Raw genomic sequence first — 23,321 nt, 5'->3', positions numbered from 1 at the left:
CCATGAGGGTAGGAGAAAGGTAGGGAGAGAAGGGGAGGCAGGGGGAACCAATTGCAATGATCAACACATAATAACCACTCCCATACCCAAGGGGGCCCAACAACAGAAACCATAGTGTAAGATATGACAATAATAGTAATTTATAATTTATCAAGGGGTCACGAGGGAGGGAGGGAGGAAAAAAGAGCTGATACCAAATAGAAAGTAAATGCTTAGAAAATAATAATGGTTACATAGGTATGAATATGCTTGATATAATTGATGTATGGATTATTATAAGAGCTGTAAGAGCTCCCAATAAGATGATTTTTAATAAAAAATAATAACGACAAGGTTAGATAAAGTGATGGCCCAGGCGGTGTGGGCGGGAAAGGGAAAGGAAATCGGCCTGCAAGCTCTTGCCACCACCTCCCCATCTTGGACCTATGCCCTGCATGTTGCCAGCGCTGCACATGCCAGTCTACGGGTGCTTATCTAGTGCTGTGACTAACTACCGGACCGGCGGTCAACGCCGTCCATCCTCTGGCTGTAGACCCCTCGTGGCTGGGATGGACTTTCTCACGGCAGTCACATGATAACCCTGACTTCCATTACCCAGGCTATCAAATGAGGTGCCTCAGTCGTGCACAAAGGCCACTTGCCATTCACACAGCTTCCTGGCCATCCTGGAAGAAGGCAGTGGGGTAATTTTCTCAGCCAGAAATTCGGGACCTTCACGGCACCTCTGTTTGCCTCTGGCAAGACTTGGCATCTGCTCTTGGTGTATTTCGATTCTGACTCTGGTGTGAAATGAGGTCACTAGGCTTTCCAGATCTGGGTCAGAAGCAAATGGGACAAGTATGTCATCTCAGGCGGTATTCAGGTCAGCAATAAAAAGGTTGAACCGGAGGAGCAGGACGAAGCCAGTGGCAGAGCAGTGCCGGCTCTCAGCGGCTAAGGCTGTCTCTGGACCAAGCGCACCCCACCACCCTCTTGGTACAGGCCTTTCTCGGGTCAGCAACAAAGCCTCAGACTGGGTCTGCCCAGATCACATTTCTCCACGTGGCCACCCACCTCGAGATCAGAGACCATCAAGTCACCTTGCTGCCAAGTCCACAGTCACCACGTCACCCGCTTTCCCACGGACCTGTGGACACAAACACACCACATGAGGCTTTGCTGGGTCCCGTGACCCCGCCAACCAGGTGGAGATGGATTTATGGTACTTTGTAGCTTTAGAGCATTTCCTGCCTCGTGGTGACATCCTCATGTTCCCCCAGGCCACGGTGGTGTTGGGGACATTCTCCTTCTCCAGTGGACCTGGCTATGGACATGAGAATGTCAGCCTGACACTGAGCTGGTACCAGGAAAGCCATTGTTTCAGAGAAAGAGAGGACGTCTACTGGGCCTCTTGCTCGCCTGTCTCGTCTCGGGGCATCCTGGAAGCAGCCCTGGGAGATGGCGTCAAGTCTGGCGTTGAAAATAAAGCACCAAGGGTGACAGCAGCTGGGTGTTCGTGAGCTCTTCGTCATCCAACAGGGCGGTGCAAGCGTGGGAGTTTCACACGTTACTCTGCACTCAGTCACTTAAGAACGAGATAAACATCGTGAGCCGGAAAGACAGAAACGAGAAGCCAGGGCAGAAATCACCTGGTGGTTTATGAGGGGCTAATCCTGAATTCCGCTGAGCATGACATCCCTGCTACTCGGCAAGACTCCTCGGAATTGGTGAATGCGTTCAACACGACTCATCGACATGACACCAAGAAGGAGCCTCGGTGGCGTAGTGGGTTACATGCGGCTGCTCACCTTGAGGTCAGCAGTTTGAATCACCAGTTGCTCTGTGGCAGAAAGAGGAGGATTTCTACTCCTATCAAGAGTCTCGATCTCAAAAATCCATGGGGGCAATTCTCCCCCGTCCGTAACGTCACTGTGAGTCAGAATCGACGCAATGGCAGGGAGTGACCACTGAGAGCAGACGGTCAACTCGTACCCGACAGCAAGGAGCTGGGAAGCTGGATGAATGGAAACGGAGCAGAGAGCGTGGATACGATGTGGGAAATGTCACAGTGTCCCTGGTCGGTATGGAACCATCAAACCCACTGCTACGGATTCCCACTCATAGCGGCCCTAGGACGGCTTCCAAAGCTGAGGGTCTTTAGACACGAGCAGACTCATCGTGCGCCCAAGAGCAACATGTATTAAGAAAAACACAAAATGTGTGGCCACTGAGTCAACTCTGACTCACAGGGACCGTACGGACCAGAGAAGAAAGGTTCCGGGTACGTGTCTCAGGCTGTCAATCTGAGAGCAGAAAACCTCATCTTTTTCCGACAGGGCAGCTGATGGGTTCAAACTGCTGACCTCAGGGTCTGCTCCCCAACATCTTCACTACACCCCCAGAGCTCCTGTGAACAATATGAATAGAAATCCCTCCATAGAAACCTTAATTCGCAGTTAACAATGCCACCAAAAAGCGCAATAAATACTTAAAGGGAGAGAGAGAAAGGAACACACAGGGAAAGAGGGACCAGACTTCAGCCCGGTGCTCCAAGATGTGAATGCAACATACCAGCATGAGCAGGGAACCAGTGGAGAGGTCTGAGGGTCTGGTCCCAATCCCAACTACATGGACAGCCGCCCCTCCCCCAGAAGAATTTACTTCAGAGGACAGCACTGAAGCTACAGCTCAGGGAGAGGGACAAGACTGATCAGAGCACATGGGAGTAAATGAAGGGGGAGATAGAGAGAGTGAAGCACATCCTGGCCAACCACGCCTTGAGGATGATATCCCTGCTCAGAGCAGCTAATACACAGAGAGGACCGTATGGCCGGCCCCACTAGGGAAACACAAGGTCCCTCACTGACCCATAGACCTATAGGGGACAACACTGGAGACACAGTGTAGGAATTGCACCAGATCTGACCTCACCACACTGAGGCAAAACACTAAGGGAGTGCAACAGAACAGCAAGAGGAGCAAAGCAGGGAAGTCCCAAGGGAATAACAAAAGTAGACTTTGGGGCCAGGACGTGGCACCCCATCAGACTCAACCGGAAAACACTCCTAAAGGTCAACAAACAGACCTTGAACTATTTACAGGCTTTTTTTTTTTTGTCATTGATTTTGTTGTTTTCTTTTGTTGCTTTATTTTGCTCTGTCTTGTTTTTGTGTATATTATCTCTGCAGGTCTATCTAGATAAGATTGGGGGGGATAAACAATCTGGAAGAGAAAACAATGGGACTGATAGTTCTGAGGGGACATGGGAGAGGGGGAGGTGGGGGAAAGGAAGTGGGTGTTAACAACCCCAGGGACAAGGGAACAACAAGTGATCTAAAATCTGTGGCAAGGAGGTGTAGGAGGCCTGGTAGGGCTTGATCAAGGGTAATGTAACCAAGAGAAATTACTAAAACTCAAATGGAGGCTGCACAAGATAGTGAGTGGCACAAGAGGAAAGTAAAAGGAAATAGAGGAAATAACTAGGAGGCAAAGGGCATTTATAGAGGTCTAATTACAGGCATATACATATGTAAATATATTTATCTATGATTATGGGGAAATAGATCTCTGTGCATATATTTATAAGTTTAGAATTAAGGTAGCAGATGGACATTGGGCCTCCACTCAAGTCCTCCCTCAATGCAAGAACACTTTGTTCTATTAAACTGGCATTCCATGATGCTCATCTTCCCGACATGATCACTGAAGACAAAGCGGGTGCATAGGCAAATGTGGTAAAGAAAGCTGATGGTGCCTGGCTATCAAAAGATATAGCATTTGGGATCTTAAAGGCTTGAAGATAAAGAAGGGGCCATCTAGCTAAGAAGCAACAAAGCCCACATGGAAGAAGCACACCAGCCTGTGTGATCACGAGGTGTCAATGGGATCAGCTATCAGGCGTCAAAGAACAAAAAATCATTGTGAATAAGGGAGAGTGTAGACAGGGGACCCAAAGCTCATCTGTAGGCAACTGGACATCCCCTTACAGAAGGGTCATGGGGAGATGACAAGCCAGTCAGGGCTCAGTATAGCAATGATGAAAGATACAACTTATCTCCAGTTCTTAAATGCTTCCTTTCCCCCACTCTCCTGATCCCAATTCTACCTTACAAATCCGGTTAGATCAGAGCTTGTACACTGGTACAGATAAGGACTGGAACCACAGGGAACCCAGGACAGATGATCCCTTCAGGACCAGTGGTGCGAGTGGCGATATTGAGGGTGGAGGGGAGGTGGGGTAGAAAGGGAGAACAAATCACAAGGATCTACATATAACCTCCTCCCTGAGGGATGGACAACAGAAAAGTGGGTGAAGGGTGATGTCAGACAGTGTAAGACAGGACAAAATAATAGTACCTTATAAATTATCAAGGGTTTGTGAGGGAAGGGGGGAGGGAGAGGAAAAACTGAGGAGCTGATACCAAGGGCTCAAGTAGAAAGCAAATGTTTTGAGAATGATGATGGTAACAAATGCACAAATGTGCTTGACACATGGATAGATGTATGGATTGTGGTAAGAGCTGTATGATTCCCAAATAAAATGATTTTTAAAAAAGGAAGGAATAGTCGAACCACTCACCAACAGGCTGCTTACTGCTGGCGACACAAAGGTAAGAGAGCGTGTCAGATAACTCAACAAACAAGGCAAGCAAGGGCTTACTTACTAATCAATTCGGAGCAATCTCACACTCTTTTTCACCACATCAAAGACTCCGCTTTTAGGCCTGGCTCTTTTCCACCCCCACAGCTCCTCCCTCGGTTTCAAAGCCTCTTTTTAAGATTGCAAGGAGCAGGCGGCTGGGCTGGTGGTGCAGTGCTTACACCCACTGCCTGCGTGTCAGTGACTCACAGAGACACACAGGACAGGGTAGAGCTGCCCCTGTGAGCTCCGGAGGCTGCAGCTCTTTGCAGGAGTAGAAAGCCTCATCTGTCTTCCTCAGAGCAGCTGGTAGTTTTGAACTGCTGACCTTGTGGTTAGCAGCCCAGTGTGTAATCTCTACGTCACCAGGGCTCCTCCTTGCCAAACAAAAGGTGGGCAGTTAGAAGCTGCCACCTGCTCCAGGGGAGAAAGATGTCGGTTTGCTTCTGCAGATTTACAGCTCTGGGAGCCCTCTGGGGCAGCTCTACTCTGTCCTGGGGGGTCACCGTGTGTTAGAGTGGATTCATCATCAGTGGGTTCGTCATCTATAATCCCCAGCAGCGATGGGGTGTCCAGGGAACAAGAGGAGATGAACTTTCGCTGTGCTTACTTACCACCTATGGGGAACAGGTTCATGCTTCCAGCAGATATGAAGCCCCATGTACAGGGCGCACTACAGACAGAACAGAGAACCAGGCAGCATCCTTGTTCGGACAGAGTTGATGTTCCAGCACGTGGGATGGGCGACGTAACAAACAGGAGAGGGAGTCAAGGATTGCTACGAGACATCATAGAAACCTCTACGGAACCGAAATATCACCGTGTAAAGCTATTCTTTCTCGGCGCGTACTCCAAGGTGGGTCGACACACTTCTAAGTCTTCCCCGGGGCAGCAATGTGGGTGCTCACGGGACTCAAGTGGGGCTCCTTCGGAGTGCTCTTTACGTCTGGGGCACAAGAGGAAGTGCAAAGGGGCAAGGTCAGGGCTGCAGAGTGGGCAAGGGAGGTTTTCCCAGGAAAATTCTGAAATTCTTGTGGGGCGGACCTTGTTATCCTCAAAGAACGAGCGGGTTGCATTTCCTGATGGGAATTAAAAAAAAAAATCGTCCATGCAAATTTCCTGACCTTGTTCTCACTAATACAGTTTTCAATTTTCTCAGAACTCCTTTATAATAAGCCTCCGTGATTGTCCTGGGTCCTTCATGGAAAACCTATCACGACTCCCCCTTTAGAATCTCCTGAAATAGTCTCCATCGCCTTCTGAGCTGACCTCTCTGCCTTGAATTCAGTTGGCCTGGCAGATCCCAGCAGAAACCACTGCATGGGTTGGACCGCCTTTCAAAGGCACCCTACAGCGTCCAGGCCCATCTATGCGGAGAGGATGCGCCTGCAGTCACCTGCGGAGGACAGAGGTATGTTTAAACAACACATGTTGAGCAGAAGCCGGCGCCCATCGGGTCGGGAACTCTATAGCATCCTTTCTGACCTGCCCCATCATTCCAAGACTGCCTTTCATCGCAGGACTGCTCAACGGGACGAGTGCCTTGGGCAGCCTTTTTAGATGAGATGGTCTTGGAATTCGAGGAGCTGTTAAATCTGTGGGAAGAGGCTTCAGGCAGCGGAAAAGGCCCTGCTGGTGTGTGTTCCAGATCCACGAGAAGGATGAGGTGTCTGCGCTGGAGGTGAGGGCAGCCAGTGGTGACAAGGGAGTCCTGGGAGAGGCGGGTCAGCCCAGGGGCTGCGCTGCAGTTGATCACATGGAGAAATCCCCAGCTGTGAGCTGGCGGTGACAAGGTTTGACTTGTGTGAGAAGAAAGGACTAGGAGTCAAGTCCTCGCGAGGGCCAGGTAGGGGACTAGTGTAGAAGCAGTAGCACAGGAAACAAGGAGGGGAGCCGGAGGAGGGCGGTGGGCATGGAGAAGGGGGTGCGTCGGGAGGAAGGATCAGTGGAGATTACTCAGGAATTTGGTTGTAGGATGTGAGCCAAAGGGAAAAAGGAATAGTGGTTTCCAGGTGTTTGCAAGGTGCCTGTGAACGAATGGCAGTGAGACCAGAAGGAGAGGGATCCAGGGCTGCAGCTGGGCGGGGCACTTCCGGTTGTGCTGCCCCATCCTACAGGCCTGTGGAGATGCCAAGTCGGCAGTGGGGGGACCTGAGTCTGGAATCGGTGCACAGACCAGGGCTGCACAAATAAATTAAGGCATTTGATTCCCTTCTGACGCAGGGCCACTTCATGTGTGTCCACAGGGACCTCAGGGGATGATTTGGGGGCCCCTTTTCTACAGTGCCCTTGGATGTACTCAAACCCATTATCCACTTGCTGTGCCCAGAGACACCCAACAATGTAAAAACCAGTTGTCAACTCAATTCCAACTGTGTGCCTGAGTAAAGTCGGTAGATTCATTCCCAAGAGTTTTCCAAACCCAAACTCACTGCCATCAAGCCGATACCTACTCATTTTGACCTTGTAGGAGAGGGCGGAACTGCCCCTGTGAGTTTCTGAGGGACAGAAGCCTCACCTCCCTCCCTCGGGACGGCTGGTGATTTTGAACTGCTGACTTTGCAGATCACAGCTCGACACACAGACGCTACACCACCAGGGCTCCACAAAGCGTTTTCAGGGGCTGGTTTTTCAGACTAGGTCGCCAGGTCTATTCTGAGGTCACTTTGGCTGGGTTAGAACTCCCAACCTTTCAGTTACCAGCAAAGCACATGTGTTGTTTGCGCCTCCCAGGCACATCCCGACAGCATAGCGCTGATGTTGACTGTCTTGAGGCAGGCGAGCTCTCCCAGAGATAGACAGATGGCCAGAGAGGAGGCCCCCTGAGTCTGGTCCCAGCACGCGTCACCAAACAAGGAGCATTCGGGGTTGGGATTCCCAGAGGGCCACGAAGGAGACTCTTGACCAGCCATGGCCATTAACTGCATTTTATCCACGCCTCCACTCCACCATCACCCCAAGTATTCACTTCACAGTGGTCACTGGGCACACTGCCTGAAGAGCCCGGGCAAGTGGGTTACATGTTAGGCTGTTTGAACCACCAGCCGCTCTGTGAGACAGAGATGGCGCTTTCTGATCCCACAAATAGTCTCAACCCCTCAGGAGGCATTTCTACCCTCTCCTACCGGGTGCCTGTGAGTCAGAATCGACTCGATGGCAGTGAGTGTGGTTTGTACTTGGGGGGCCATGCTTTCTGAGAGGCAGGAGAGAGCCAAGGTCAGGGATGTAGGCCTGGGTTCAAATTCAACTCCCACAATCAGAGGCCTGCGCAGGGGGCCGTTTCCCCGTATGGACAGGGGAGCAATGGGGAGGAGGGGGTCTCAAGGAGATATGTGCATGCGCTGGAATCTATGGCTGTGACCTCACTTGACAAAGGATCTTTGCAGGTGTCATAAAACTAAGGGTCTCAGCATGAGCTCATCCTGGGGTACCAGGTGGCCCTACTTCCGATGACAAGTCTCCTTGTAACTCATGCTGGGAGGAAAGAGAGGCACTCTTGGGTCAGGGAGAAACCGAGGTGACCATGGAGGCAGAGGTGCAGTGGACAGCCAGTGGTGCTGGAGCAGGCAGGGGCCTCTGGGAGACCTTGGGTTCAGGTCCAGACCCTTCAAGAAAGCAAATTGCACCATAAAGCCAGTCACATGAGTCTTGTAGTTCCCCAGTGCATAGAAAGGGAGAAAGACGAAGCTTTCTACCCCCATAAAGAGTTACAGTCTCGGAAACCCACGGGAGCAGTTCTTTCTTGTCCTAGAAGGTGACTGCGGGCCGATGGCAGTGAGTCTGGTTTGGTTTTAGTGCACATCGAAGCTGTGTTTGCACTAGACTCCATTCCATTCGCTTCGTAAGTGTTCAGCGGCATCGTGGAAACGGTGAAAATGCTGTGAGAATATGCCCTGAATTTCACAGCGAGCACATGGTGTTAGACATCAGCACTGACAGACCTGCTGGATGCGGGGGGGGGGGGGGCGCCCCACACCTTCAGTGTGCGAGATGCTGTGCTAGAGACACAGCAACTGTGAAACCCAACAAAGCGACGGGCACACGAAGCTGGGTGTGCCTGTGGCCGCCACAGGAGCACGCCGTCTCTGGCTTTCAGGCTATGGGCTGTACCTGGAAGCCGTCCCGGGTGTGCGGTCCCTCGCGATGGCGACTGGAGGAAACAATTCAGGTCAGCATGGCCATCCTCTGGTCCTTACGGGAGTTAGGACACACAGAGACTCCTGCAGTTTCTATCCCACCACGAACACGCACATAGTTCCACTGCCAGCATCACCAGGCACCGCCTGAGCTAGTCCGATGACACAGCCTTGTGTCCTAAAAGGGAGGAGGACTTGAAGCACTTGCTGATGAAGATCAAGGACGGCAGCCTTGATTGTGGGCTGCAAGGGAATGTAAAGAAACAAAACCCTCCCACAGCTGGAGAAGAGGATGCAGCTGCCGAGGATTTCGTCTTGCTTGTCTCCAGTATCCGCGCTCGTGGAAGCAGCAGCCAAGAGATCAAACAACGCTCCGCAACAGGTAGGTCTGCTGCGCGAGGCCTCTTTAAGTGTCGACGAGCAGGGACGTCACGGTGAGGACCAACGAGCACCTGACCCAACCAGGATATATTCGATCGCCTCATATGCATGCGGACATCGGACAGTGAATAAGGAAGACCGAAGATGAATCGGTTCTGGTTGGATTATGGTGCTGATGAAGAATATCCAGAGCACTCGGACTGCCTTTAAAAGAATACAAAAATCTGTCCAGGGAGAAGTACAGTCAGAATATGCTCCGTAGAAGCCAGGATGGCGCAACTTTGTCTGTTACCAGGAGTGACCAATCCCTGACGAACGGCAGATGCTCGGTAAAGGCGAGGGGCAGTGAGAAAGAGGAAGGCCCTTGACAAGGCGGATGGACGCTGGCTGCAACAAGGAGCTCAGACAGAAGCAGCGCGAGGCTGGCGCAGGACCGTGCAGGGTTCCGTTCTGTTGGGCACAGGGTCGCTATGGGTCAGAACCGACTCGATGGCACATCACAACAGCAACACTGACAACCACCAGCATCAGGCAAGGCATCATTCCTCCCACGAGCCAAGTGTGGGGATCCGAAGACAAGGAGTGTTTCTAGTGTGCTTCGCTGTCAGAGCTTCTCAAGCTAAAGGTGGGGCCCAGGAGGATGAGCAGCAGGTGGGGGTCCAGACGCATGGGAGGGGGCTCAGGTGCCCCACGCATCTGCTCCTCAGCCATCCCCAAAGGGTGGACAAATGAGCTGGCGTCTGCTCCGGTTTTAAAGACCAGCAGGGGGTCCATAGAGAGGTAAATGCCTTCCCTGCCTCCCCTCACCACATCGCCTGCTCCTCTCATGCTGACCAAGGTATGAAGAGCACATTTTCCGGGGACAGCTGTCTGTTCTCTGAGGCTAATGAAGCTGGGAATCACGGGGACCAGGGCGGGGCGTGGGTAGTCCAGTGGACACTGGACAACTGTGGAGGGAAGCGGGGCCAATTCTGCATCTGGGTGAGTTTATAATAATATTTGCACGGCTGTTTTAGCCTCGGAAGTTAATTTTCTTCAGTCAATCTCCCTGCCATCTGTTTGATGCTGATTCAAAGCGACCCTAAAGGACAGAGTAGAATTGCCCTTGTGTGTTTCTGAGACTGTAACTCTTTATGGAAGTAGAAAGCCCCAGCTCTCCGGCTGGTGGTTTTGAACTGCGGACCTTGCAGATCACAGCACAACTCGTAACCACTACACCACAAGGGCTCCTTATTTTCTTCAGGAGCCTGGAACCTAGTTTTGCCCTGTTGTTGTGCTCAGGTGCCTTCAAGTCCATTCTGAATTAGTGACCCTACATGCGACAGAAGAAAGCACCACCTGACCCCGCGCCATCCTCCCAATTGTCTTATGTTTGAGCCTATTGCTGCATCCACGTGCCAATCCATCTCCCTGGGGGTCTTCTTTTTTGCTGACCCTCTACTTTACTAGTCCCACCCTCTACCAAACGTGATGTCCTTCCCAGGTCCTGGTTCCTCCTGACAATACATAGTCAGAGTCTGTGAGGTGAAGTCCGCCATCCTTGTTTCTAAGAAGCTCCCTAACTTGCTCCAAGACACTTGCTCACTCTTCTGGCAGAATACTGAATATTCTTCACCAACGTCATAATTCAAAGGCACCAGTTCTTCAATCTCCCTTAAGCATGGTTCAGCTTTCACATACTGACAAGAAAATACCGTGGCATCTTAGGCTTCAAAGTACCATCTTTGCTTTTTAACATGTTAAAGAGAAAGAGCTCTTTCGCAGCACATTAGCCCAATAAAATGCACTGCTCGATTTCCCGGCTGCTGTTTTCAAGGGCATTGATTGTGGGTAAAATGAAATCCTTGACAACTTCAATTTTTCCGTAAGGATATTGGTCCAGTTGTTGAGGATTTTAATTCTCTTCAGGTGGAGGAGCCAATCACATGGAAACTGCGGTCTTTGAGCTTCATCAGCAAGTGCCTCAAGTCCTCTTCACTTCCACAAGCAAGGTGAGGTCATCACAGGCGGGTCATGAGCCTTCCTCCAAACCTGATGCCAACTTCTGTTTCATACAGCCCATCTTCCCAGACCATTTGCTCAGCATACATGCTGTCTAAGTAAAGGGATACAGCCCAGATGGGCACGTTTCCTCGTTCTAAACCACGCACCACCTAACCCCTTACATCATTCAATAACTGCCCCTTTGTCTGTGGACAGGTTCTACCTGAGCACAATGAAGTGTTCTGGAACGGCCATGCTTTGCCGCGTTATCCATAACTTGTGACGATCCGCACAGCCGGGTACCCTTGCATCGTCAATAAAACTCAGGGAAACTGCTTTCTGGTCTCCTCTACTTTTGATCAAGACCCATGTGTTAGACAGAGTTCTCTAGAGAGACAAAACCAGATTGCTGATAATGTTACATATACATTTATAAAGATAGATAGCTAGATAACACAAGAAATGAACTGTTAAATTATACACAGATAGATAGATATATAACACAAGAAATGAACAATTAAATTACAAAGCAGTACAAATGGCTCAGTGCGACTCACTCCCGTGACAGAGAGTTGTGAGACAGAGCTAGGCTATCCCAGCACAGGCAGCAAACAGCAAGGCAGGTCACCAACCGACAGTCCCCAGCTCCAGAGATGTACATTCCAATTCTCTGGTGAGGCAAGTCTTAAAGGGACCTCAAATTACAGCGGCACAGTATACAGGTTAGGTGTCCCACAGGCAGTGTAGCTTGCAAATTGAGGCGCAGAACAAGCAAAGCAGCCGCACACTGGTCCGATGATCAGAGCGAGAGACAAGAAAGGCGAGGCTCACCGAGTCATTTATCTCTCCGCCCTTCGATTAATCCCACATGTGTTTATCAGCCAGGCTGGCACAATAAACTATCTCAACCTAGCTGACATCAGCAATGACACCCTTTGTCCCATGGCGTCTTCTGAATCAGGCTTTGCAGTCTGGCGGTTCCCTGCTGATGTGGTGCTGCAACCACCCTTAAAATTATCTTCAACAAAAGTTTCCTTGGATTCCCACAGCACCAAGCACGCCCTGCTCCTGGCATCGGGCCCTGCTGTGTGAGGGGCATCTTTATGGTTAGCAAAGGAGAATGGGCGTTCTTCTGGGGCCAGGACAACACAGGTATGGGTTTTCACTTGAACCAGTCAAATTGGGGAGCCTAGTGCTTCTAAAGTCAAGCACTAAAAGTGCCCAAAGGGACTCGGCTCAATCCCGCTTCCCCTCCTGCTCAAGTTCTTCTAAGGGACCAGACTAGGGCATCATTCTGTTAACGGCCAAACATCCCATGCCATCCCCTCCTCAGGATGCCCTGAAAGCACATGAGACCCCATTCTGGATGAGCCAAATATGCTTCAACCAGAGGCAAGGGAAGGTGGCATGTTGGTTAAGCACTGGGCTGGGCTCCTCAAGGTCAGCAGTTCATAACCACCAGCCGCTCCAAGGGGGGGACAGGGCTTTCTACTCTCAGAAAGAAGTACAGTCTGGGAAACACAGAGTTGCAGCTCTGGAAGAATCGATTGCAAGAAGGTGTGGGAAGTGTATTGTCTGGAGTGGCCTGCAATGCTTACATAACCTTATGAGAATATAAAAACAAACAAACAACACCAAACCATGGATTACTAAAGATTTGCAAGTTCTTGAAAGAACATATTCCAATCTCTTCCCTTTCAAAAAACCAAAACCAACTCACTGTGTCTGAGTCGATGACGACTCACAGCAACTCTATAGGACAGAGTAGAGCTGCCCCCTATGAGTTTCAGAGACTGGAACTCTTAACGGGAGAAAAAGGATGAGCTACAGTGTCCAATCTTTAGATTCGTCAAATCCAAAAATCCAATCCATTTCCATCAGGTCGCTTCTGGCTCATGGAGAGCCTATATCAATTTTCTGAGACTTTGCGAGACCACACAGCCTGCCCTTTCTCCTTCGGAGCAGCTGGTGGGTTGGAACCACTGGCCTTGTGGGTGAGCGGTCTGACGCCCACAACATGGTGGTGACAGCACCACCACCGCTCCTGTTCAGCAGTCAAGCACAAGCCGTGTGACTATAAACTCGGTTCCCCCAGCTCTGTTCTCCAAACCTCTTCACGAGTGTTTTATGAGCCACAAAGCTACTTTATAACTCCAAATCCCCCCAAACAAACAATCCCAGGGTAACTTAAGCTGCCAGATGTTCCGTGCTGTCCAGTTTCGTGAGACTGCTTCATTAAGCGGGCCACTTGAAAGGCTTCTGCTTTTCTGCACCCTAACGGCCCAGATCATGTTCTCCGGGACGAGTTTCTGTCGCTTGTTCCTGCAAAGCCAGGCCTTGCCTGGCCCCTTGGAGAGTGTCGGTGGAGGGGACGGTGGAGGGGACGTTGCTGGCATCAGAGAGAGGCCACGGCCGGGGCGAAGCTCTTCCCGGAGCTAGAGACACTTCAAAGACAAATGTGTCTTCTCCACACACTTACTGCCTGAACAAGCCGACTCCCGGTGCAGCCGCCAGATTGGACCGCAAAGGGGCTCTTCAGCTGTTGAGTGTTAGCACCATCAATGCGGTCAGTTTGCCTGAACACATTTGTAAATAGAACGCAGAACCCTCCAGAGTGCAGACAGCTCGTCTGAAGCCGACACGACCTACCTGGATTTAAGCACCGCCTCTGCCCAGAACCATGGGGCCCACAATGTGGGCCCTTACCCTGCTCCACGTGTCCCCCTTCCTAGAATATGGCTCTGAAGGGGTGAAGAATTTAACATTTTTAAATGCTCTGAAGAAGCCCGTCGATTTAAAGGTAATCTATGCATAAACCCCCAAGGACCACAAAACACCCCGCCATCCAGCCCAACCAAGGTGAAAAATGAACTAATTATTCAGGGGGTTGGGGAGGGGGGCGGTGAGGGGGAAGGCATCCGCACTTCCATTCCTTAGGAAAGGCTTCTGCCACGAGCCCCGGCTGAGCTGACCCTGGCACCCATCCATGGAGGACTGAGTAAATCAAGGGGAGCACTCATTTTCCTTGTTTAACCAATTAGTGCAGAATGAGTGCTTCTTCGCTAATAAGTGAGAATATTTATTTAAGCTAAATGGAAGCAGAGGCCATTCGTCAAACCAAGTGGGGGTACTCAGATGTCCCATGATCCCTCGTCCACTGCATAGTGCATAATGGTCGCTGAAAGACGGCGGTTCCCCAGAGCTGGCCATTCTGGTCTGGGTTCTTGCTCCAGTTTTGCTGGACTGGGCCAGTCGGGCCCTTTCTGGGCCTCCGCTTCCTCACTTGCAGGAAAATGACAAGTAGGAGACCACAGTCCACGGAAGGGGCGAGCCGAGGTGAGGGGGCAAAGGCACACCCTCCTGAAACAAGCCCACCGATCACAAGGCAGGGAGGGGCTTGGGTCTACATGGGGCGGCCTCCGAGCAGACGGCAAGGCTGTCAGGACCATGAAGGATTCCTGCCTGCACCACGCAGCCCGGCCCTCGCTGACCTCAAGAAATGGGTTACTCGGTCTTGCCCACCCAGAGGGGCGTCTCCAAGTCTCTTTCTCAGAATCTCTCCCAAGAACACCTCACAATCCCAAGAAGTAGTGCACCAATTTTACATGATAACCAAGGCACCATGATTGTCAGCACTACCAGGATTCTCCGCATGGCTAGGATTCTACACCAGGTTTCCTCCTCCAATTCCACAAAATGCCTCCTTTCCCTCGGGGCTGCTTCGGGCCCACGGGTGATGGACTCAGGCCCCCGCCTACAACAGCTCATGGTCGTCGTCCCCACCCACCCACTACCCCCCACCCCCACCCTAGCCTGTTCTCACCAGCTCTCTCGGTTCCTGGCAGACGCTCCTCCCATTTTACTGACAACAGACACCACTCAAACAACCAAACCAGTTCCCACACACCACGCACTCGCACATGAAACGGTGCTTCACAGGGTTTTGGCGGTGGCTACGGTCTATCCTAAGCAGACCTCCCGGACTTGCTTCTGAGGAATTTCTGAGCGGATTCGAACTGCCAACCTTTTGGTTAGCAGTCGAGTACTTCCCGTTGATGTCGGTTTTACTGAGAAGACCCTCTGCCTCCCCCCATTGCAGCCTCCGTGTGTCTGTCTCTCTCTCCCTCTCTCTCTCTCTCCCCCCCACACCCCGTCCCCCTTGGCCAACCTCTGCCTCCCTCCTGCCTCCCGTGGGCAGCGCTTTGCCTGCAGGTCCCCCATCCAGATCTTCTGAACTCTTCCCTCCCAAACACCTGCTCCAGGGTGCTGCCATCCTCTCTCATCTCTCTTGTTTACCAAATGCCTGGGCGGTAGGAGGTTCTCCTGAATAAACCTTCCCTGAAGTACAGTGAGTATAGCAAACATTTATAACAAAACATTTGCCCTTTCAACTCTCTCACAGCGACCCAACCCCAAGCCTACAGGCATTTCTGACATATAGGGACCAGGCAGAAAAGAACAGAACTGTGCTATAGGGTTTCCGAGAGTGTACATCTTTATGGAAGCAGACTGCTCTTTCTCTCCCAGAGCAGCTGGTGGGTTTGAACTGCTGACCTTGTGTTTAGCAGTACAGCCCTTAACCCACTGCACCACCAGGCCCACTTTTCACATAGACAGCTGAGTGATGTTAATGATGTCCATCTGTTTAGCCATCAACCTTATCCATTCCCACCGTTCCCCTCACCCTTCACAGAAGCTCGGGGTACACTAAGCACAGAGTCCCCTCTCCCCAGCCCTTCTTCTCGCCCCCTGGTAACCACCAACACACTGCAGTCTCTACACGGAGCTTCTTTGAGAGAGCTCACCTACAGTGGGGTCACAGGATGTGACCTCGTGGGGCTAGATCAGTTCACTCAGCGAAATCGGTCTGCAAGGTCCACCCACCGTGCACAGGGACCAGAGCTTGATTTCTCTGAGGTGATTTTTAACTGGCCAACTGCCGCATCTAGTGCCCTTACCCCACGCCACCACCACTACTGCACACACCACCACAACACACACATCAACACAGCACACACACACAACACAAACACACAGCCAAACACATTCACACGCTACCACCAAAACACACAAACACATATACTACCACCAACACACATGCACACCACCAACACACACAAACACATACACTACCAACACATACACAAACACACACATACAACACTAACACCAACACACACAAACGCATAGCATCACACACACACACACAGTCTTGGCCACCATGGCCTCCTGCATTCATCTCTGCAACCAGTCCCTGTGACCCCTCCTTCACATGAGGTACCCAGTCAAGGTCGGGGCTTTTTCCCTCACCTGCCTGGGCTCCTGCCTCCCTCACTGCCCGGCCCTGCCCTCAGGGGCTTGTCTGAGCAGCCCAGCCTTGGCCTCGGTGTCCTCCTGATCCCGTGGGGACACGTGTGAGGGCGGAAGGAAGTCTCCAAGTCTGTCCTAAGAAGGGTCAGCCTCTCTTTGGGTTTGGCCCTGACCTTTGTGTGGGGTGGTTTTCGATGGGATCTCCACCTTTGTAGTTGGTTGATGCATTCAGAAGGGCCTGGGCCTCCTTCCAACCAAGACCCCACCTCAGCTCCATGGTCTGGGTCACTGGGATCACAGGATCTAGGCCACAGTTCCACACCACTGGGCCTGAAACATCCAAGTCAATGTTGGGACAATACCCTAGTACGGTCAGGGGTCTGGGATGCTTCCTCTACCCCTCCCTCCCTGTCTAACCTGAGGAGGCTGGAAGACTATTGGTTAAGATGTGGATAAGGGGTGGTCCTAGAGGCCCAGGTCCCCTGCATAAGGGGAACCTTCTCCCAAAGTTCCTTCCTTTTCACCTCTTCCCATGTCTCCCTCTTTCTGCAAGAATGGTCATCCTCAACCACTGAGTCCAAAGCTGGGTTTCTCCGAGTCCCTTGTCCCCTGTGGCTCCCCTAAGGTCAGTGTGTCCCAAACTCTGGATTAATGCAGGCATCTTCTCAAATGTGACTTCTTTCTCTATTTGAATCCCAAAATACTGTCTTTGGGCCACTCTTCAGGTACTTTTCTCATGAGCCCATCCTCATCCAATGCAGTCGCCCAGGGCACGTCAGGCAGGCCCCAGGTTGCATGGCAGCCCCAGCACACTCCTGTCAGGCCTACCCCACAAGAGATGGGAACTTGCAGGGGAGGGTCTCTCCTCTGCCTGCACCCCCAAAACCCTCTCAGCCCCAGTGCCCAGCGAACCCCAAGTACTCCAAAAACCAAACGATTGTAAGGAATACAGAAATGATCATAAATTTCTTTAAATAGCAAACTATCTTAAGCGCATGCAAAATCAATGGCAACGACTGAGGTTCCAAGCATAATTCAATACTTCGCCAAGAACGGAATGGTGTCAAGGGAGGTGCGTTCATATATTTGACAGGATTCTGAGTCTTCCTCTCCCAACACTTGCCCACTGGCTCCCGGCCCCACGACACAGGTGTGCGTGTACACACACACACACACACACACACACACACACACCGCCCCACCCAGCGCAGCAGTCCTGGGCCTATCCTCACGAAAGAGGAACTGATAAAGAACAGCCAGCCACCTACAGTCAGAGGTGTGCGTGGAGACATTCTAAACTGCACCCACACGCATTCTACACCAAACCGCCCAGCCTGCACCTACTTGACCCCTACCCAGCGTCACAACCAGAAAAGCCAGCCCAGTGGAAACACCTGGCCTGAAAAAAATCTCACCCGCAGACCAGGCTGAGTCGTGGGGGAGGGGCCTACCCAGTGTGGGGCCCGCAGGGACGCTCGCTGGGGGGCTCATGCAGGTCCCAGTCTTTCCCGCCGCCGCCACCTCCAGGGGCTTCATCTAGATGGGTCGAGGGGACAAGGCCACTCCGGGTCTCCTCCCTCCGCCAGGCGCAGGGGGCAGACACAACTCATCCCCCACCCCCACCCCAACGCCTCGGTCTCCAGCTCTGGACTGCCCTCGTGCCAGTCATTCCTGTCTGGGCGACCGGCCTATGCCAGACCTCGTCCTCTTCACACTGGAGTGTCCCTTATCAAGGTCCCTGCACGGATCAAGGCTGCTGAAGACAGGCTTCTGGCAAACTCCAGCCGGAGGCCCCGCGCCCTCCCTCTACTCAACACAACCTTGCGCGTCCATGGAATTCCCAAAGACCAGGGACACCAGGAGCCCACAGACCTAACATGCCAGCCCCGTGGGACAGAGATACTGGGAGACAGAGACACAGAGAGACATCGGGTTTTAGGCAGAGATCAACTTCACAAGGAGAGCAGGGTTTAGGCGCGTTTTCTCATCTCCCTCCCCATGCCAACCACCACCCCGAGATGCCCCTGCTCTCCTCCGCCCCGGGCAGGAAAGGGTGAGGACCGAGGAACTGCGGGACCGCGGAGGACCGACCCCAAGACAGTACCTGAGGCCCGAGCCCCAGACGGGGTCCCAGCGGAAGAGGGGAGGGAGGCAGCCCAGGAACAGGGACCGGGGCGCGCGCTCGTGTCCCGCAGGTCCCCAGCAGTGCGCCTGGGTTGTTCCAGACTCGGGCCTCGGCCCCGCTCTGGGAGGCCCTCTCCTGGGCGCCGCGCCCTTCCCGCCCCCGGCCGGATGCACGGAGTTCGCACCGCCCAACCTGGGACCCCCGGCTCGGCGCCCCAACCCACCGCCTCGGGCCCGCTGCGATTCCCGCACCGGGGTTTGCCACTAAACTTTCCCGGGCGCACGCAGTCCCGGGGGTGCCCAGCCTCACCCCGCCGCAAGCACACGCCCGCCCCGTACCCCGCGGCTCGGCCGCAGCGGGACCCGGGTCTCTTCACCTGCGCGCGGCTCCGCCGAGGCTCCCGCGCTCCGCGTGCGTCTGGACCAGGCACCGCCCGATGGGTCCCTGCGCTGCTGCCACCGCCGGTGTCGCCGCCGCCGCCGCGCCTGCCGGGAGCTGCAGCGTCGCGGTGAGTCGGCAGCCACGGGAGACGCGACCCCCAGCGCCCTGGGCTCCGCCGCGGCCCCCCGAGTCCGGGCTGCGCCGCCGGCCGCGCGTCTGCAGCCCGAGCCGGCACGCACCGCCGCTGGGAGTCCGCTCCGCGCCGGCTCTCCCCGCAGCGCAGCGCTGGGGCTCCACAGCGCCTCCAGGATGGGCGGGGATTCCCTCCCGCTGGTTGATTCGAGGGGCCGGAACTCCCTTCCCGGAGTGACAGGGACGGGGGGCGGGGATTCCCCTGCAGGGATGACAAGGTGGGCGGGGATTCCCCCGCGAGCCCCTCCGCCCGCAGGGCGTCCCTCTCCGGGAACCGGGAACCCTGGCGCGCCGCTGGCTCCGGAACCTCGGGATCCTGGGAGGGAAAAATCGGGGAGGTGGCAGCTCAGAATTCCCGTACTGCGAGGTTTGGGGCGCCATCTAGGTGGAAGAGAGTGAGCCAGGGGACTGGTGTGGAAGTTACATTTGCAGGCAACAAACGAAACCAAACCCACTGCAGACAAGTGCATTCGGACTTACGGGGACCCCACTGGGCAGAGAACCGCCCCATAGGGCTTCCAGGCTGTAAATCTTGACCCTTTTAGCCCAGCGCGTAACCCACTCCTCCGCCAGGGCTCCCGGCCTTTGCATAACCAGATAAATCACCGCCATCCAGCCCGTGCCAACTCATAGCGACCCTAGAGGACAGGGTGGACTTGCCCCTGTGAGTTTCCAAGAATATAACTCTTTAAGGGAATGGAAAACCTTGTCTTTCTCCCAAAAAGCAGCTGATGGGGTCGCACTCCTGACCTTGCACTTCGCAGCTCAACGAGTAACCACAGGGAGCGGGGGCAGGAGTCCATTATTTTATAAAAGCCCGGAGTGACGGGAAGTAGAAGGGCTTGCCCACCCACCCACCCACCTAAGGCACCCTTTCCCCCTCCCAGACCAGTGTTCCAACGTGGAACAGTGTTCTCTTGCCTGTCACGAATCCTTATGCCATGACCAATCTTCCTTCAGTTGATTGTTGCTTGGTGAGTTAGTTCAAGCAGCTAACATTGAGGTGAGGAAATTCTAGCGCGGACTCCAACTCGCAGAAACCTTATAGGACAGAGAGAAGAGACCCCTGGTAGTGTAATGGGTTACACTTGGGCTGCTAACGTGGAGGTCAGCAGTTTGAAACCACCAGCTGCTCAGCAAGAGCAAGGTGTCGCTTTCTACTCCCTGAAAGATTGGCAGCCTCAGAAACCCACAGGGCAGTTCTACTCCGTGGGTAGGAGTCGCAATCAACTCACGGCAGTGAGTGAGTGGTAAGGCAAAGGAACTGACATCTTCATGGAGGTTCAAACCACTGAACGGTCTCGGTTTGCAGTTGAGCACTTTAACCATGGCGCCACCATGGCTACTTGTTTAAGAGGGCCTCAAACCATCTGTCCCACCTAGTAACCTCTTGGCACCTCCCAGTGTTAGGTTTCTGGAGTGGGTAATACTTTGGATCTTGGCTTCGCACAATGAAAGAATTCTCGACGAAGCCTGTTTTGTAACCCAAGTGGGTTTTTACAGAGGGCAGGAGAAGTTTCAGGTGTTACAGTCTCCAAGGGGTTCACAACTGGGCAGGAGCATTCTCATGGAGCACTCACACTTCGGAACAGGGTTGGGCAGGGGGTATCCGGGGAGGCCAGAACCCTAAGAACCCAGAGGCTAAGAGCATGTGGGTCCAGAGGCTGTGAGCCCCGAGTAGACCTGTAGCAGGCACATGTGTGCCTGCACAGGGGAGGGAGATGCACCAACACACACACACACACACACACACACACACACACACACCTGCCTCTGACCAGGAGCAGGGTAAGGGAGAGCCAGGCCTTCTCACAGCCAGCATATTTCAAGCCTCTGGCTGGGGAGGCATGGTTGATGGTATTGGTTGACTCCATTGGCTAAGTTAAGCCCACGTGGGTGATGTCATGAGCCTGGGCCTAGTTTGGGTGTCCAGGTGTACCTCCCACCTGGCTGGGGGCTTGAGTATGACCGGGCTCAGTTTGGGGTCTTCATTGGTGTCTAATGGTTGCCTGATGTTTTTCCAACCTCCTTTATGGGGGCCTTTGCAGGCATGGAAGGAAGAACCCCCCTGTCTATAAGCTAGCTACCTAACACCAGCTTCTTCCCCCCAACCCAAGCCCCTTCTCTGATAGGGACTCCTCTAAAGAAAGACCCCACAGCTTGGGGTGATAGTTTGGGGACAGCGCACTCCTGCTGACTGGCCTGCTAGCTAATGGCAGTTGTCCTTGGTCATTCAGCAAATAGGAGTCCCTGGCTCTTTGGAGCCATCATCCCTGTGGATTTTCAGGCAGGCCTTCAAATATTTGGGGGCCCTGATGTTTTGGGGTGGATTTTTTGTTATCCTTGTCACTCTGCCTACCACAGGGAGAGGATGATCAGAACATAATAGGGAGACTGCACAGATCTGCAAATTAAGCTCCCTTAAGAGGAAAAAGCTGGCCTTTTCCAAGTGCTAGCAGATAAGAGTAAAAACATATGGAAAATTACAAAACCTGGGATAATGAATAGTTGAATAATGCTTTTGACATTTTCTGCAGAGCAGTAATTGGAAATCTTTGCTTTGGGGGGCTGGGGCTGGGGCTGGGGCGGGACAGGGGAAATTTGCAGCGCAGCCCAGCAAGGCAATAGGCTTCTGGTCTCCAAGAAGAGCAGCCGGACATCAATCACCTGCCCAGACGCAACAGCGCTGTCCCAGCCTCAGAGCCCGGGTGGTCCCCAGGCATTTCAAGATAGTCTTTTCTGCAGGAGATGGGGGGTGGGGTTTGGGAGGGGGAACGTGCTTCAGAGGCAGCTGTTCTGTTTTTATCACTCCCTGGCCACTGAGTTCAATGACTGCACCAGTCCAAGTGGCATGTCTTACAAGCCTTGCCTGCCCAGACACACGGAGCTTGGCCTTTCAGATCTATAGGTGGGGCAAGTACCTACCATGCAGGAAGGTGACCAGTAGCCACAGCCTAACTCCTCAGGGGAGCCACAGTGGAAAAAAGAGGTTGGCAAGTTGATTCCCACTGATTGCAACCCGCCACGACAGAGTGGATCTGTCCCACAGGGTTCCTGTCTTGACAGAAGCAGACTGCCACACCTTTCTACAGCGAAGAGCCTCCTCTTCCTTCCTCACTGCCATGAGTCAACTGCCCCTCTGATTTTTTGAGTTTGGGGGTAGAAAGCCCCGGTTTTCTCCTGCAGAGTGGTTAGTGGTTTCAAACGGCTATTGGTCCCTTTGTGTTTGTGTGTGTGTATTAAATTGCAATCCATAGTGAAGCCCGCAGGTTTTTATCGTCATCACCCAGTGCTTCACATCCTCCTTGCTTTCAGCAAGCAAGATTGTGACACCTGCATACTGCAAGGTCTTAATGAGCCTTCTTCCCATCCTTAGCCTGCGCTTCTCATCCTTAGCCTGCGTTCTTCTGTCTAAAGTCTAGCTTCTCGTGCTATAAAAGGAGCGCTGGTGGTATAGCAGCCCTGGTCATATAGTAGGTTTCATGGAGGACTGCTAACCACAAGCTTGGCAGTTCAAAACCAGCAGCCACTATATGGGAGAAAGATGAGACTTCCTGTTCCCGTAAGAATTTACAGCCTCAGAAACCCCCAAGGGGCAATTCTACTCTGTCCTATATAGACAGAGTCACTAATGAGTCAGAATTAATTCCAATGACGATGGATTTTCTTATTTTTCTCATAATCTCTGTTCATCTCTCAGCGTGTGGGGGCTTGCAAGCTGCTGTGATGGTGGAAGCCATGTCCTTCATATTTCAAATAGCAGTCGGTTTGCTCATGGCGAAGAGGTTTCAGTACAGCTTCCAGACCAAGCACAGCCTAGAAAGAACAAATAGGCAGTCTACTTCTGAGGGTTTAGATACTGAGAATGATGTCTATATCTGTGTGTGGTTATACACACAGATATGTATATGCACACAAGGGGCTTCAAGAAGTTCATGGAAATTCCATTATCTTTTCACTGTATTTTTCCATGAACTTTGAAGGCCGCTCATATGGCTATGAATATGGATTTGGATATGGATAGAATGAATACATAGAGTCGCTGTACCAAAAAGAAAGTCAACAGTCCACCATACCAGGAGGTAGCATGTGAGTGAGAACCAATGGTGCTGAAGGAAAAAGTTCAAACTGCACAGAAAGCATTAGTCAAAACCAGCGCTCCAGGAATGGATGGAATGCCCATTGAAATGTTTCA

This window comes from Tenrec ecaudatus, chromosome 2, assembly GCF_050624435.1.
Source record: "Tenrec ecaudatus isolate mTenEca1 chromosome 2, mTenEca1.hap1, whole genome shotgun sequence".
Taxonomy (NCBI): Eukaryota; Metazoa; Chordata; class Mammalia; order Afrosoricida; family Tenrecidae; genus Tenrec; species Tenrec ecaudatus.
The sequence above is the reverse complement of the archived record's forward strand: the minus strand, read 5'-3'. Positions refer to the sequence as shown.